This window comes from Cajanus cajan, chromosome 11, assembly GCF_000230855.2.
Source record: "Cajanus cajan strain Asha chromosome 11, NIPB_CcT2T_4, whole genome shotgun sequence".
NCBI classification, from domain to species: domain Eukaryota; kingdom Viridiplantae; phylum Streptophyta; class Magnoliopsida; order Fabales; family Fabaceae; genus Cajanus; species Cajanus cajan.
Genome location: NC_138527.1, coordinates 21,584,044 through 21,590,261, shown reverse-complemented (window position 1 = coordinate 21,590,261; position 6,218 = coordinate 21,584,044).

The following is a 6,218-nucleotide window of genomic DNA, read 5'->3' as shown; positions in this document are numbered from 1 at the left end:
TCTATATTTTTTTGAACTAATCTGTATAGGTTTATTTCATTTCAAATCAAGTTAGTAATTATAATTTTTCAACTAAATATAATAGTCAATGTTTACATTTAAAAATTGAGCTGTTTGATTGTTAAAAAATATAACGTGTTTGATTATATTTCCTATGCACAAAAATTGTAACTTTTATCATTACTTAACTAACTAACACCAATTCAAGTTCAATTGTCTTCTCTATAAAAACATATTTTTACTCTTTATATCAATAATTTGGAGATTACAAATATGATGGTGAAAATATTATTTCTAAAATGAATCTTAATAATGTTTGTTTAGTAACTAAATTGACATGAATAACCAAGAAATGCAACTCTTAAAGCAAGATAAGACTATATATTAATCATTATCAAAATAAACCAATAAATTTAATATTTCAAAAAATAGATTAATTTACATTCTTATAGTAGTTAAAATTGAGGTCAACTCTCCAAACTTATCTTCATGTAAGAGTTGCAATATGCAACACTATGAATTTAACCCTTTTAAATCAACTTAATTAAATTATAAGATGCATGCTATAGTAACTAATTTGTGAATAAATTACTTTTAGGAACCTGTCACACTTACTTTTAGGAACGTATTAGGTAGTGAATAATCTTAAATGGTAAAGAAATAAGGGAATATATTAATTATTATCAAAATATACCAATAAATTTAATTTTTTTTTAAAATAGATTAATTTACATTCTCATCACTCTAAAAATTAGAGTCACCTCTTTAGGCTTATCTTGCTCTAAGAGTTGTAACTTGCAATATTATGAATTTTACCCTTTTAAAATAACTTAATTGAATCATAAGATGTATGATATAGTAATTAATTTGTGAAAGTAATTACAATCAAACGCACATGTCACGCTTACTTTGAAGAACAAATTAAGTAGTGAATAATCTTTAATGGTAAAGAAAAGGGCATATGTTAATCATTATCAAAATAAACCACTAAATTTAATATTTTTAAAAACAAACTAATGTTACATTCTCATAATAGTAAAAATTGGAGTCACCTCTTTAAGGTTATCTTGCTCACCCTTGCAACACTATGAATTTAACTTTTTTAAATTAACTTAATTGAATTATAAGATGTATGTTATAGAAACTAATTTGTAAAAGTAACTACAATCAAACATACATGCCGCACTTATTTTGAAGAACATATTAGATAAGCCAACTTACAGAATATATTCATTAACAAGAAAGTTTGGATAGTAAGGTCTATATAAATGCATATATTATATTAAACAAACTATTTGTATGGTCATAGAATGGAATTAAAGAGAAGTGCTTAATTACATGGTATTTAATTCTTCATGTTCCTTTTCTACATGCTTACGGGCATCACCATATACGGATGTAGCCTTAGCCAATATGTTGTCACTGTTGTTCTATGCTCTATCTAGAAACATGTGCTATCAAAAGATGATAAAAATGACTGATGTGACGTGGAACCTTCTACCAAAGATTAAAAAGACCCTAAAACTTCATTTTCCCTAACTTTACTTCCTCCGGTACATTTTTTTATTAGAAATCAAAATATATTTTTACCTGTTCAAGAAACATGCATTTATCTTCATCTTTTTCCAACTCCATTAATTTTCATCTTTATTAATCGGATCCTTTTGCATTTACTTGCAGCTCGACTTTCATATTAATCTTAAATGGCAACATTAGCAACTATTTATGTGTGTTTGCAAGCTGATGTAGACACCCAATTTCGTCCAGGGGCATACAAGCAATGAAATGGACGTCCATTATCAATGAAAGGAGCTCCCGAAGCATGGAAATAATAGGACAAGACATCAGGAGGCCTAAAAGTCAAAACAAGATGGTTTTGGAAGCCTGGAACGGGCTGTTGCAAAACCGGAACAGGCCGTTCTCAATTTGGAACGGGTCGTTCCAAGTTCCTAAAAGGGCCTAAAACCCTAGTTTGGAACAGGTTGTTCCTAAATTGGAACGGGTCGTTCCAAACTCCTTAAAAAGGGTTAAAACCTACATTGAAATGGGCCGTTCCTAAATGGGAACGGGCCATTCCAAGTTATTAAAAAGGCCTAAAAATCCTTGTTTGGAACGGCCGTTCCAGTCTACCCAATTATGTGTTAATCTTATCTCTGGAACGGGTTATTCCAGTTTCAGAATGGGTCGTTTCAGTTATAAAATTAACACAGAATGATCGGATCCAGAACAGGCCGTTCCGATTTTGGAACGGGCTATTCTGGAAACTTTCTAATGCCTATAAATAGACAGCTTGGGCACAGTTCTAGAGGCACAAAATTTCGTCCAGAACTCCTTACAACTCGAAATTTCTCTCTCTCCCTCTTATTGTATTTCTTGAGTTTTGTGAGGCATATTATAGTGTGAAAGGTCACCACAAAGCACCTGTTTGAAGATTCAATAGAGCTCGTTCAAGAGGTATTTCAGTCAATCTTTTTCTCTCCCTTTTATTTCTTATCTTTGATCAATATTGTTATAATAAAAGCAATCATGTAGACATTTAGAGTCAATTGTATAATTTAAATTTCAAGCATGTAAATAAATATTAATAAAGGGGATTTAATATTTAATTTATTAATTCTTATCATATTAACTTTATCATAAGGTACCAATTGAGGGCGTTGTAGGGGTGTTTAATACATTCCCTACACGTAACCAACTCCCGAACCCAATTTTGGTTATCAAGACCATTATTGGGTTTTTTTAAAACCTTTTCTTTTTCCAATGTTTTGAGTAAAACATTGGTGGCGACTCCATGAACTCATTTTTCAAAACCATTAATTAAGATTAGTCTGTATCCGGGCATTCCTTAATTGATGAGATTTTCAAAAGGATGTTTAAACCATAGGTCGCGGGATCGGAAATTTTCGGGTTGCGACAGCTGAATGACAGGTTTATTTAAAGACCCCAAAAGTTCATCTTCCCTAACTTTACTCCCTCCAATACATTTTTTTTATTAGCAAATCAAAATGTAGTTATTACTTGTTCAAGAGACATGCATTAATCTTATCACTTTCCAGCTACATTAATCTTTATCTCCATTAATTGGATTCTTTTTGCATTTACTTGTAGCTTGACTTTCATATTAATATCAAATGGCAACATTAAGAACTATTTATGCGTGTTTGCAAGCTTAATGACATGTTTATTTAAGGTTACCACTCCATCTGAATCATTGCTAGAGGCATTGATGTCCAATAAGTTCCAACTCATCCCTTAGCAATATATATACCTATCATTTAAGATACTTAGCTTTATAAATAAAAGTCCGAGCGAGAAATCATGTAGCAAGAAATCATACTTAATGTTATTTTAACTTCATATTTCAATGTTATAGTACCATATTGTCAAATTTTAAGACATTTTATGTTTAAATTTCTCATATGCATGGTTTCTATTAGTATCATTGATAATTTCTATTCATAATTAATAAATGTTGTTGATATAAGAGTGTTGATTGGCATTGACACTATTTTAGTGATTTTTCTAGCTTATGAAAACATGTATGTTATAAATAATAGAATAATTTCCCAGTTGATCCACCAACATCATTATAAAGTAGTGTAGTAAATATTTAACAGTTTGTGTGAGTTGAAGGAAATCTAGTGAATCTCTACCTTCATAAGTATAAATCATGCAACAATCATGTGACAAGAAATCATAATTTAAGATACTTAATTATATAAATAAAAAGTATGATGGAGGACCATCCAAGGAGGCTACATATATATTTGAAGACTATTGGGCTTTTAACTAGGTTCATGGTTAGGAGGCTAGAGGAGGCTTCTATAGAGGAGATGCTTCTTAGACCTTTGCTTTTCATGAGCATTGAGTGTGAATCCTCTTATTAGTCTCTTAGTCTCCATTGTATGATACTTGTACATAGTAGTTGTTTGTATAGGTGTATTTTGCCTTTGTATTTATGAGACACTTTCTTTCTTTTATTATAGGTTATCCTTTAGGATTTTAGGATATATTACTTGGAGACTTTTGCTCCATTTGACCTTGTATTCAGGATCATTCATTTTCATATTTTAAGTAGTAGAAGTGGGGTGACAAATTGTAAGGTTTGTAAGTGCAACTAGTAATTGGGCCAGAATTGGGCCTAGGCCAAATTTTACATATTGGACTTGTTTTTCTCCATATTTTCCAAGGAATTGATTTAGCTAGGTCTCACCATCATTTGGTGAACCTAACTAAACCAATTCCAAGTTTTTGGATTGGATTAAATATAGAATTCAAGCCTTGGCCGCCTAGCCTAGTTCCCTTGGCCGAATTGCTTGGCTTGCTTTGCACACTTGGGAGGCTTGTGCTACAAGCTTCTAACTTAGCTTGCTTCCCAAGCTTATAAGTTAGAAGCTTGCTCCACAAGCCTCCTAAACCAACTAGGCCGATCAAGTTAAGCTAATTATGGTTCTCTTGAACCATAGTTAGCCTAGCTTGCACCACAAGTTTCCCTACTTTATATAAGTTCTTCTTCCATCTTTGTGATCACTTTTTGATCATATATTGAGTGAATTTCGAAATTGTTCAGAAATGATCTCTTCTAAAAGTCTCCAACCTCTTTGATATTCATTCAATTCTCTTATCCTCTTCAAGTAAGAGTGTGGTGAGGATTGAAGTGGATTATCTCTTCTAAGGAGTGGCACCTCTTGAAGAGTGTTCTTCACCAAAGCTTGGTGAAATTCAAAGCTACTCCTCCATTGGAAGCTTTGTAAAAGCTTGAGAAGAATCAAGGAGCCAAAGGTTTAGGAAGAAACTTGAAAAGGAATTTACAACAATCCGGTTCCAAAGCAAGTTCCCGTCAAAGTCTAAGTGACAAATTATGTAATAATATATCATACTTAATGTTATATTACCATATTGTCAAATTTTATGACATTGTTTTATGTTAAAACCTCTCATAGGCATGGACATGGACAATGAAAAAATTTAACTAAAGAAGCTACTGATAAAGCACGTTTAAAAAGAAAAAATGTGCTACGCGAAAAGACTGCAAATATATCAATTAGAGGAGTTGAAACTAAACAGTTGTGTTCTCAACAAAGATCAAGAAACAATACTCCACTTTTTGAGATTAGTTTCAATATACTAAATGGGAGAACGAACAAATTTGTCACTCGAATAACATCTACACACAGCCAAGTGCACACCAAATTCTACTAAAAAATAGAAGAAATACAACTCATGTTCATTTCTAGGGTGAAAACCTATTGAAAAAGTTTGCTGAGGTCAATCATAACTGTTCCGGTATGCCTAAAAGTCGCACATCGCTTAGGAGTCGAGGCTAAGGGTAGTTTATAAACACCCTCCCTCCTTAACCCATCGAGTCGCCTTTTAAAGGACAAAACCGTGACGACCCAATGAGCGCCAAAGCGAACAATACCTCGAATGCGGTGACCCCAACGATGACAGCAAACTTACGGTAGGAACATTGGCGCTAGAAGGAGGGCCTAGGCCACTCTTGCCCCTTAGCATCGACTGGGGGGCTTGTTCCGGTGCCTAAAAGTCCCACATCGCTTAGGAGTTGAGGCTAAGGGTAGTTTATAAACACCCTCCCTCCTTAACCCACCAAGGCGTCTTTTAAAGGATAAAACTATAACGGCCCAACGAGTCAAAGCAGACAATATCTCAGATGCGATGACCCTAACGATGACAGCGGACTTATGGTAGGAACATTTGGCGCTAGAAGGAGGGCCTAGGCCACTCTTGCCCCTTAGCATCGACTAGGGGGCTTGTTCCAGTATGCCTAAAAGTCCCACATCGCTTAGGAGTCGAGGCTAAAGGTAGTTTATAAACACCCTCCCTCCTTAACCCACCGAGGAGCCTTTTAAAGGACAAAACTGTGACGGCTCAATGAGGGCCAAAGCGGACAATACCTCGGATGTGGTGACCCTAACGATGACAGCAAACTTATAGTAAGAACAATAACTTATCAAATCCAAAAGGAATTAACTTTGGGCCAAGCTTAACCATCACAACATTTACATCAAATCTTAGATTGTCACCAAGATCCCAACAAATTCCAAGAGGGGCATTTAATGCATCTCAGAATATTGAAAATACTTTTCCTTTTGATGTTGAGTTACTTCAAGGTACCAATATTACTACTTACTTATTATTTCACTTATTTTAACATAACACATGAATTTTCATTACTAAATTTTATCTCAACATAATCC